A 12,823-nucleotide genomic window follows, 5' to 3' on the forward strand; every position below is an offset into this window, starting at 1 on the left:
AATCACAATTATGGTCAACTCAAGGCACAAGTTAAGATTAATGGTTTCACCGTCTTGAGAAGATTAAGGTTACATCTATTGTTAGACTTGAAAATGTTTTAAGTATAAAAGGTAATATTGCAATCCTTAATGTCATCATCTATAAATTAGTGCTCATTAACATCCATAAATTCACAACTCAAGAAATGTAGACAATATTTATAAACAATTTTGATAAATCCACAACTCCTAAAATGTAGACGATATTCATAAATTGTCAAACTTTAGATGTGAACATTAATATATCAATTTGAACATAACACATAGTTATCAAGGTATCTACAATGTTATAATCTCCTTCCTTATAAGAATTCCCCTTCAAAATTTGTGAAGTAAATGGCATTTGCAAAGTTCAATTTCCATCAACACAATTATTAATGGTTTTCTTCTAATAAATGAAGCACATATTTACCATAAGGTATCTTGTTCTGCAACATACATCTTTAAAAAACCTCTTTTATTTGAAAAACAACAAGAGTTTTAAACATGAACACGATATGTTGTATTGAATTGACGTAAAAAATAGAGTTTTCATCATAACTCTATACAATATATTGAATTCATGTTCAAAGTTTTTTTTACCGGATTTAAAAAATAATAATAATAATAAATTAAGCTTGAGTTCATAGAAAAACCAGATTTTTCATCACAATTCAATACAATGTATCAAGTTCATGTTTAAAGCAATTTTTTCTAATTTTTAAAAAAACATTTTCAATTTGTTTCAAATTTTTTTATTTTTTTTCAAATTTTTTTTGTTTTTTTCAATTTTTTTTATTTTTTTATTTTTTATGGAAAAAATAATAATTTTAAACATGAACTCGATACATTGTATCGACTTGTGATAAAAACTCTGGTTTCTTCATCACTTATTAAAGCTCCAAAACAAAATTCTAAGACAGAGACGAAATTGGTACTAAGAGAGAAATATTAGTACTAAGAAGAATTGGGACTGAGAGGGAATGATGATGACATGAGTTAATCTACGGCGTATCGAGTTCATGTTGAAAAGCTAACTTTTGTACATGAACTCGATACGCCTTTTCAACATGAACTCGAAACGGCGTATCGAGTTCATGTTTAAAGTTTTATTTTGGATTGTTTTTTTTAAATAATTACATTTTTTCCTATTTTCTTTTTTTTGCTAAAAAACTTTGAGCTTTAATAAGTGATGAAAATAATATTTCATGTATTACAATGTATGGTCTAATGGTCGAGAGCTTGACCCATGTAGCATAAGGTCATGGGTTCTAGTCCTACCATATCATGACATGAACTAAGCTAACTTTTTTACATGAACTCGATACGCCTTTTCAAGATGAACTCGATACGGCGTATCGAGTTCATGTTGAAAAGCTAACTTTTTTACATGAACCCGATACGCCGTATCGAGTTCATCTCGAAAAGCTAACTTTTTTACATGAACCCGATACGACGTATCGAGTTCATGTTGAAAAGCTCACTTTTTTACGTGAACTGGATACGGCGTATCGAGTTCATGTTTAAAGTTTTATTTCGGATTTTTTTATTTAAATAATTACATTTTTTCCTATTTTAGTATGGTTTTTTGTTTTATTTCTAAAAAGAAATTGAGTTTTAATAAGTGATAAAAATAATATTTTATGTATTACAATGTATGGTCTAATGATCAAGAGCTTGACCTATATAACATAAGGTCATGGGTTCGAGTTCTACCATATCATGACATGAAAAGTTTAATTTTGGATTTTTTTTAAAAAATAATTACATTTTTTTCTATTTTATTTTGGTATTTTGTTTTTTTTCCTAAAACAAAATTGAGGTTTAATAAGTGATGAAAAAACCAGAGCTTTTATCACAAGTCGATACAATGTTTCAAATTGATGTTTAAAAAATAAAACAAAATCAATAAAAAATTATAAAAAATTGAAAAAAAATTGAAAACAATTAGAAAAAATTACTTTAAGCATGAACTCAATACATTATATCGAATTGTGATGAAAATTATGGTTTTCTAGATGAACTCAAGCACAATTTATTATTATTATTTTTTTTAAAATCTAGTAAAAAAAACTTTGAGCAAGAATTCAATACATTGTATGGAATTATGATGAAAACTCTATTTTTTACATCAACTCGATATAACATATCGACTTAATGTTTAAAATCTTGTTGTTTTTCAAATAAAAGGGGTTTTTTAAACATGAACTTGAATCGTACTAAAATGTTTGTTTTAACAAGATAAAAATATGCATATCGATAGTGCAAACAAGTATGTTGTACAACAAGATACTTTATGGTGAACATGTGCATCATTGATTAACAAAAAACTATTAATAATTGTGTTGATGGTAATTGAACCTTGCAAATGCCATTTACATGGTCCATAAAGTGTTCGTGTGGTTCTTAATCACTACTTAATGTTAATCTTTATAGTTGGAACGAAGGATGACAACACAAGTATAACTCAGATGACAAGGAAACTTGCAAGAACTCAAGATGGGGATATTAATAGCTACACTTGTAGATGGCCATGACCTAGGGTACCAATTCTGCATTGGTAAAGTTTTGGACGTGATGATGTATTAAACATTTGTAATACATCTATCACTGACATTAATGAGGTGGATATCATTATGTATGACTTTACACAAACAAAAGTTGGATGTATAAGGACAACAACGATATGCATACTAAAAGAGATATTAGCAAGTCTAGAAGATATCTCAGATTGAAGGCGAAGAAGATTTATTGCACAAAATTTGAAGATACCATTTGGTGAAGACAATGATTTGATTGGTACATTGGAAGATGAGGAGGAAGAGTCACAATTGTATATTATCTATAGTAGTGATTCTCATGAAAAGAATGATGATAGTCATGCAAATAACTCCCAAATGTATTTGTTGTGCAACTATATGTAACAAATTTAGACAACATTTTATCGAATGGAACAAAAACGTTCATTGTTTTGAAATATTCTACTTTGATTTCTTTAAGATCTAAAAACTTATTAGTTGTCATTTTTCTTTAAAAATCCACAAAGTTACTTTTCATATTTTACCCAAATTTGGCATTTTTCAATTTTACCAAATGGTGAAATTTTCAACTTTTTCATCATGTTTTGGAGAACATGTGATACTAGTATCAAGATGTTTTGTGAAATGGCAAAAAAAACCCAAAATCAAACGGAATATTCCTTATCCTTCCACTTGTGCGCGATCCTTCCACTTGTGAACGCAAACGTGTTTGATGGAGACCAACTCTATGTTAGCAACTTTTGATAGGTTCTATGATCGTGGTGTTATTTTGTATTTCACTAGGAAACTTCCTTTGGTATCATGGATTAAGCAGTGCTTGAATTCATTCATAATGCCTAATTGTGTTGAGGATATGTATGTGGTTCCAAGAGGTTTCTATAATGTAGTTTTTCAATCCTCAGAACATTGTACGACTTTGATGGCAAAGGTACCAATCTTTTTTGATAGAAGATTTGTGAATGTGATGCAATGGGTTCCAGTGCTAGATTATAAAGATTTAGTAAAATACACTGTCCAATTCGGGTGACCGTTGATTGTAGCAACTCATTCTTTTGGGATTTACTACAAGGATTGATGTCTCAAATTGGTAAAGTTTTGGTTGCAGCTCCTGTTAATTCGTTGAACAAATGTAGATTTTGCATGTTATGGGATACAAGTTGTAAACTTCCAAGATGGTTGAGTATCGATACATCTCGATTTGGTTGGTTTCGTTTTAAGCTTCAACGGGAAACTTTTGCAGGACATTGTTTAAAATGTGGTAATTTGGGGCATTTTATGGATGAATGCCAATATATGGTGAACTATCCCTAGAAAATAAGGAAGATGTTGAGAAGGATATGGTCATGATTATTCATGATTCGTTTTGTCCACATATTGACTATAATGATCCATATGGACGTTTTTTGGTGATGGAAGTCAAGTATTTTGAGGATTTGATATGGTTGGTAGGAATCTATGCACCCAATAATGCTAATCAATGCATTGAGTTATGGTCTTCAATCTATCCATGACTATTAGTGGGCCGTGTTGGTTTGTTAATGGGTTATTTTAATATGTGTGTTGATGCGTCACAATCTACTTCATGATTCTCATTGATAGATTCTCATGAGCAAGTAGTTTGGGACAAACTGGCATCAGAGGTTTTGAAGTTGGATGTATGGAAATGGTTGCATCAAGATGAGGTTGGGTTTACATTTCAATCTATCCAATATAAGGAAACATGGAGTAGGTTAGATAGAATGTATGTTATGCATGATGAGTCCTTTTAGCCAGAGATGCTTAATATGTGAATTATGCAAGAGGGTGTGACATCGGATCATTTTCCCAATTTGATGCCTATATGGAACAAATTTTTGGCATGTTTTCAGAACAAGTTATTTAAAAAGGATGGCATTCATGGGATACAACACACTACAAAACATCAATGATATTCATCATATGTATGGTATGACAAATGCTAAAAGACGTAAGAGATTGATTGATAAGTTTCCATATATTCTTACGCGATGCAAATATTTGTCAAGTATTGGATGTTGATTTTGAAGAAGCTGAGGTTGAAAAGGTATTGTTACACCTTCCAAATGGTAAAAGCCTTGACTGGGATGGTGTTAAAAATGAAGTTTTTAAGAAGTATGCTAGGATGCTTAAGAGTCCATTCCCACAAATGTTTCAACAATGTTGGGATTCTGGTTTCATGCCTCAAAGCTAGAAGGTGGGCTTAATCAAATTGTTACCAAAGGTACCATCTCCGGAGTCATTTCATCAATGGAGGCCTACTTCTTTGATGGGAGGGTTGTACAAAATCGCGTAAGAATATATGAAAACTTATCGATCAATTTCTTATGTCGTTTAGCATTAGTCATACCATACATACGATGAATACACATCCATAAGACACAATAAGACATACATATATTATAATAGCATAAGACACAATATTCTTTTTTGTAACAACTTGGAGCAACTTTTGTCATTTTCCGATAAGGGATAATGTTTATTGATTTTTACAAGAAATATTTTGAAGAATACTAGTGAGTTCTAATGTTTATATATAACTACATCGTACAAAATAGAAACATATTATGAGAATGCATTGATTTGACAGTTTTAGTCCTAGTAATTTTTGTTGAAAAGACAACTACTTTGCTGGTGAAATATATGTATGTGTATAGATATTAAATGTATATATTTAGTTTTCCCAAAATATTCTTTTTTGTTTATGTTTTTTGCATTGTTAAAAGCAAAAAATTGTTTCGGCTTGAAACAACACTTCTTGGTGGTGAATGCATACAAAGGGCTCTTTCAGTTTTGATCAAAATTTAAGAATGAAGTAGAGAAAGCCATGGGCTAACATGTACAATTTCTTCGGTCGGACGGAGGAAAAGAGTACTTCTCCGACGAATTTTCGGCCTTTCTCCGGAAAGAAGGAATTCGGCGAGAGTTTTCACATCGTTTGTTAGTAATGTTGTCAAAACTTGCAGCCAGTGGTGATATTGTGGGTTTGCATCTTCCTTATGGTGGACAATTGGTGGCACAGGCATCAACTGATGATTCGTTTATGTTTTTCCAAGCCTCAAAATAAAATCATAAAAGGAGTATACAAGTTTGGGATTAATTTGCTTTGGCTTTAGGGTTGTATATAAATTGGAGAAGTCTCGACTTATTTCTTTTACATAGAGTAATTTGGAATGTTTGGGATGGCGAGGGTTAGTGATTACATGAGGATCAATTTATCAACATTTGGGTTATCCATTGGGAATTGAGGTTACAAATGTTCAATTGATTGACTGGATTGGTAGTAAATTGAGGGACAAATTTATGTATTGGAAGTCTCAATTATGGCCCTTGCATGTACGACCCAAAGTGGTGCAATGTGTCTTGATACCCATGTTATTATATTTTTTGCATTTACATCCTTGGACTAAGAAGCTATTGAGATACAAGCTCAACATTGGCCGGATTGGTTGCGCAAGCCGAGAACCGGATCGGTTAAGTCGGACCGGTGCGTAAACCGGGTACGTAAACCGGTGCGCAAACAAGAAGCTATAGCGGTGCGTAAACCGCGAGGCCGTTGGAAAGATATTCCGCGTAGGAATATATTTTGGGAGTTAGTGTAGAGCTCATTTATGAGCATTGAAGTACGTGTCAATACTTCTATCAGTCTGTATAAAAGTGCTCACTGAGCACTTTCTATGTATATACTGAGTATTATTTTTTGAATAGAGTTGTGTGTATTCTCTCTCTCAGTCAGTCTCTCCTGCATACTGTGTGTCCAAGCTCTCCATTAAACTTGTGTTTTCCTACGTTCTGCCTTCTGTTGCTTCTGCATGTCCTTTTTTTACATGGTATCAGAGCGCGAGGGTTGAGAATGAAACTCTACAGCAGACCTTAGCATGAGAAGAAAACCTAACCTTCGAAAAGAATAAGAAAAACTGAATAGATAGAGGCATGGCTAGCTTGCTTCCGACCGAGAAGCTCGACAGAAACAACTACGCATCTTGGTTGTACAAGATGCACCAGTACCTGCTCGGGCATGGATACTGGAACTATGTCGACGGAGCAAATGACTCAGCACCCGATTCGACACACAAAGACTTCCCAACTTGGGAATAGTCGGCGAGTAGAGTTCTCTATTGCTCTACATCTTGTGTGGGCGAACAACTTCTGAGCTATATTCGGGGTGCGAAAATGCCAAAGGATGCTTGGGGAAATTTGAAAAAGATTTTCACCGCAAGCACCACAGCCAGAAAGCTCCAACTTCGATAGGAGTTGAGCAACTTGCGGCAACACGATTTTTCGGTGGCTGATTACACCTCGAAGATCAAAGATATATGCGAATCCTTAGCCTCCATTGATGTGAATGTCAAGGAAGGTGAGATGGCGCAGATCTGTCTCGGGGGACTGGCGTCGAAGTTCGGAGCGTTTCAAACTGCTATGTGCACACGGGAGAATACGCCGTCGTTTTTCGACCTATAGTCGATGCTCCTTATAGAGGAGTACCATGCGGGTGCGTGGATGAGTACGCACACCGATAGCAAGATGTTGTACACGAAGGGAGATAGGCCCCGTCGTCATGGCAGACGAGGCGAGTCGGTGCACAATGGAGGCGGCCGATGGGATCAAGGAAGAAGGCACTGAAGTGATGCCAAGAGCAATTCTGGACCCTCCAGAAACAGGGGGAGTCGAGGCAACGAGAACCGGCAAGGGAAACCCGTCGCGGAATGCTGGTACTGTGGCAAGAAAGGCCACAAGGAGAGCGAGTGTTGGAAGAAGTGCGCCGATTCGGAGAAAACCGGATCCTGATCCATACAAACCGACAATGGAAATCACCAGCGATCGCACTACGCCAAAGGATCCGAAAAAGTCGGAAAGGGGGCCGTCTTCATGACAAGACACGAGGCGAACTCGATGAAGAAGAGCACCCCGGAATCGGACAAGGTGTGATACGTTGACTCCGGTGCGTCAACCCACATGATGAGCCATAAGGAGTGGTCCTCATACCTTGAGAAACCGATGCAACTAGGAGTAGTCGCAACAAGACACGTCACTCCACATCCGATCGAGAATTTTGTTGAAGTTCCCCTAAGCCATGCCGGGCAAAAAGGGAAACTCATGAACGTGTTACACGTCCCGACAATCACGAAGAATCTAGTGTCGATCGGGCATATCGTCAACTAGGGGATGCAAGTCCGGTTCATGTTGTCGTAAAGATCCGTCACTACGCGCAGATCATGAGGCGGAACTGTTGTGGTTCTGGACCGGAAGGATTCGACGTTAGTATAAGCTTTAGCAAGAAAGGAATTAAGATAGATTGAAAGAGAGAGAGATTGAGAAAAGATAGAACACTTGATTTTAGATTGAGAGAGAGATTAAGAACTCTTGACTTTAGATTTCAGAAACAAGTTACACGATCAATTCGATAACGAATTTTCTTCTTCTTAATTTCATAACCAAAAGAGCCTAACCCTCTTTTATAGATGCTCTTTTATAGATGCTCTTTTCATCCCCCTCTTTTATAGATGCTCTCATGCATATGATGCATGTGAGGGTACAAGACATGCATAAAATGCATGTTTTCCATTTGGCGCTCATGTATTACATGTGGTGCATAATAACCATATCACTCATTTTAGTTCTCATGTATAAGAATTTACATGTAAAAGTACAATAATAGAAATAAAAATTCAACTAAATGTTATGGCTTAGTGGTAAGCCTACTAACTCTTAACTAGGAGGTGCAAGGTTCGAATCCACACTTGCACTCCTTGTGTATACATATATTTATTTATTTATATATATATCTACCCGGTCACCGGATGACGCCGGTTCGCCGGATGCCGGTCGCCACCGATTACCGTTGATTGCTGGATGACGTCAGTTCCCCGGATGTCGCCGGTTACCGTCGGTTACCGGATTTCGGTTACGTCGCCGGATGCCAGATGCCGGTTACCGCTCGGTCACCGAGTCCCGATTACATTGCCGGTCCGGTTTTGGTTGGGCAAATCCTTTGCAAGTAGCTAGGCCACACCCATTCAGCCAATAGCTTAGTTCAAGTCACCTTGAACTCTATATGCTCCACACATAGACACAAAGATAATAGCTTTTGCTCTACCTTATATTTGGTGAGATCCTTATTTCCTGTCTATGTGGGATATCTCACAGTTTTATTTTTCTCTTCTTCCTTCTTATACTTCACTCCCACATAACTTGTCACTTAGATGTCCGTTTCTTATGTAGTAAAGTGCATCTCTTCAAGATCTTCGTCTTTTGTACTAAGATATTAAACTTACTTAGAATCAGTATATTCACTATTATTGTTTTATATGATTGACACTTGATTTCGTATGTCTTATGTAATTTTCACACCATTGCCGAAAATCTTCACGACATCCACCACCACCAAACCGCACGTCCTCCGGTACGTGCCAAGAAGAGAGAAAGTGAGATTTTGGCTACGGTGATCAATAAGATTCCTCCATGTCTTCATTTACAACCGCCCTATTATGTTCATCGTCGAGGTGATCGAGGTCAGGATCTTCGTCTTGTCTTTTCTTGAAAATCTTTACTCTTTTTCCCGCAATGGGTACGATCAACCTTGATCTGTCTAGCTCTGCAAGGTGGTATGTGGCATTATCGTTGGCACTTGTCACCACATACGGCCTAAACCATCTTCTTGCGAACTTTCTTGTTGTACTGTGTTGATTGTCAAGGCTGTTGTCGTAAACCAAAACCTAATCTCCTTCTTCAATCTTCTTGGGACGAAGTCGATCCGTGTTGTCGAACCGAACTTTGTTTTTTACTCGGGTTGCCTCCATCATCTTTTGCGCTTTTTCTAGATCTTCAGGTCTTTTTTCAAGTTGCCTTATCAGCACCGCTAATAACTCTTCTCGGCTCATCTTGTTCTCCCACGGTATCGCTACCCATGAGGCAATCGTCCTTTCGATGGGCATTACCGGCTTTTGTCCATACATAAGCTCTGTCGGCATATACCCTATCACTGAGCTGTGTGTCGTTCTGTTGGCCCACAAGGCATAGGGTAATAGTCGTGGCCAATTCCCGACTCGATCATTGCATGCCCGTACGATGGCTTTGACGATAGGTCCATGTCCTCACTCGATCTTCCCATTCGCTTCCGGATTGTAGGCAGTCATGAGGGAGAGCTTCACGCCTAGTCGTTCGAAGAGCTCCGTCGCTTCGTGCTCATCCAACTCCCCTCGGTTAGCCACTATCTTCCCCACACATCTGTATCGGCAAAGAACCTCTTCAAGTAGAAATTTGCAAACGACTGAAGTCGTCCTATTTGTCAAGGCTCGTCCTTCCACTTGATTTGTCAAGTCTTCCCTTGCCAGCACTAAGTACTTCATTTGTCCCACTCCCATTGGTATCGAGACCAAATCCACCATCCATTTGAAGTGTATGGTGAGTGGGTATGCCGGTCGTAACTCATCACGATGACGTATATTTGAATGTATTTGGCAAGTTTCGCATGTGGACACGAAATGGAGTACATCTTTGTACATGCTTGGCCACCAATACTTCTCCTTCAACTTTTCGAACGTCGCCCATGTTCCTCTATGACCTGCCCAAGTACTCTCGTGGAATTTGGTCATCAGCCTCTCTTGCTCTTCTTTCTTCACCACCACTCGACATGGTATTCTTGTCCTTCTTTTTGGATGTCGCTAAAGGAATCCTCCCTTCAAGAAGTACCGGTAAGATTTCTTCCAGATTCGTAGGACCTCCTCCTTTGTCAACGAAGCATCTGCCGTCAATGTTCTTAGGAATCTACCGATCAGTAACCACTCTCTTTCGTACTCGTTCTCGTTGAAGGCCCGGAGGGTTTGCGTGTCCTGGTCTTCCGCCGATAATCGAGCCATCTTGAAGAAGTCGAGGGCGACATCTTCATCTTCCGAAACCATGTCACTGCCATTTTCAAATCTTGCCCTCGACAGCATGTCAGCCATGGCGTTCTTCTTCCCTACAATGTGACGGATCTCTAGGTTTAAAGACTTGATGTAGGTGATCCACCTTAGCATAACAAGATCTAGGGTCGCACATCCCGAGACCATTCCGAGAATTGGGAGACAATCTGTCTCTATTATCATTTCCGACCTGATCAGGTAATCTTTGTCCGTCTTCACTGCCGACACAATACCCTAAAGTTCCCGCTTGCCTTGGGCATATCTTTGTTACCGTTCGTTGAGAATCTTTGCTCCGAACCGGACGGCATATCGCGTATTATCTTCTCCTTCTTGATTGATGACCCACCTGATTCCGGTTGGGCTCGTATCGACGGTCATGTAAATCGGCTTCCCTTCAGCATAGTCGTCCTTCCTTAGTGCTAGAGCTTCGAGAAGTAGTTTCTTCAATCTTCGCATCACATTTGTGTGCTCGTCTCGCCATTCGAACTTCATTCTTTTCTTTAGTAGTCCATATAACGGTTCCGCGACATGAGCGTAGTGCGGAATCCAAATATGATAAAATGTGCATGCTCCAAGGAACCTTCTAACCTCCGTTTGGTTTTCGCATTCTTCTTTCATGTCTTGGAACGCGTTCACTTTGTATGGCGAAGGCTTCCGGCCGTATGCCCCACACAAGTGACCTACGACCAAGATCTCTGGTTGCCCGAATGCAGATTTTTCTCCCGAAAATGTCAAATTCGCATCTTCGAGCCTTTGAAGCACCTTCTCGCAATCTTTCATATGATCTGCAACGAACTTTCTACAACCTTCCTTATCTTTCAATTCATCTTTCTCCTCATCCAAACATCCTTTTATCAGAATATCATCCAAGAATGGCATCGTGATGTCCGAGATGCAATCCTTCAAGACTTTATTCATGGCATTCACCATATGAGCTACCGAGTTCGTTGCGCCTTGGGGTAAGGTACACATCCGCATAAGCCCGATAGGAGTCCTCATGGTTGTAATGTTCCGACTGTCGATCGCCAATTGGAATTGGCCATATCCGGAGTAGAGATCGCCAATGGAGTAGATGGACTGGCCTTCAAACGCTTCGGCAAATTCGTCCATGCTCGGACCAATTCCGGCATTTCGAATTGTCACCTTGTTGACGGGTTGAAGATCTTGGATGAATCGCAACGATCCATTCTTCTTCGGCACCGTGAACCACCTATTGGAATAAGGAGAATTCGACGGTTCTAGAATTCCCATACTCACCTTCTCCTTTAAGAGCTCGATTAGCTTCGGAAGGTGTGCTCTCGGAACCGGTATCGGTTTCAAATTCCAAGGCACATGAGGCACCGTGAAGATCACCATCAGCTCTATAACCTTTGGGTCGGCACATCCGATTTCTCGTGGGAAGAATGCGAAAGCCTTCCCATGTCCCTCAAGCATATCACGAAACATTCGCTCCTCTTCAAGGGGAAGGAAATTCTCCTTTCCAACTTGTAGCTTCCCCTTCGTCTCTTTGGTGAAGACATGACCTACCCTCTTCGGATCTCTTAAGCTTGGATCGTTAGCGACTTCCTTCATCTTTTGCCAACTATCTTCTGGTAGCAAAACCACCACTGGATTGATCTTCTTATCCACCATTTTATATTTCGTGTTGATGTCAGCTTCCTTCATCGAGATGCCACGATGGTATTCATCGATGATAACATACATGTTGACAGAGTTAACTAAAATCACGTAATCATCGTGAAGATAGCTCAAGTCCACGAGTTCCTCGATTTCACCGATGGTGTCGTTAAATGAGGCTTCTTCCATAATATGAGTCACAAAGTCTCCTTCTTCTATTATGTTTTCTTCATTCAGCATCTTCTCGAATTCTTGTATTCGACGCTTGTCCTTCTTGTCGGGTAGTACTAGTTTACATGCACCACTAGGTGTGACACATGTTGCTTCTCCTCGCAATCCATGCACTCTTCTTTCTTGTGGGGTCTTGTGATTTCTCGGACTATTTGTGCCCCATGCTTCAATAGTCCACTCTAAAAATCCGAGGATTCGCCTCTGAGACTATCTCGATTCCTTTCATGATTGGCTCACACCGTTAGGAACTGGACCGATCTTTGGTTGTCAAGACTCTTTATTCGTGCGAAGGCTGCTCCATTATCGAACACTTTGGTCTCCATCCGAGATGATGTGATATACGGTTGTCCTAGGATGACAAGATGCGACGCCGATTCTTGCACGAAGAAGTGTTGATCCATCTCCACATCCCCAATCATGACTTTGACATTGGGACAAGCTCCGTACAAGTCCTCCGTAGACTTTGTTGCTGTGCGAATCTTCCATCCGTGGTTTGTA

The sequence above is a fragment of the Azolla caroliniana genome, unplaced genomic scaffold (genome assembly GCF_043228905.1).
Source record: "Azolla caroliniana isolate FFs.n. ecotype wild unplaced genomic scaffold, voAzoCaro1.0.p SCAF_4, whole genome shotgun sequence".
NCBI lineage: Eukaryota > Viridiplantae > Streptophyta > Polypodiopsida > Salviniales > Salviniaceae > Azolla > Azolla caroliniana.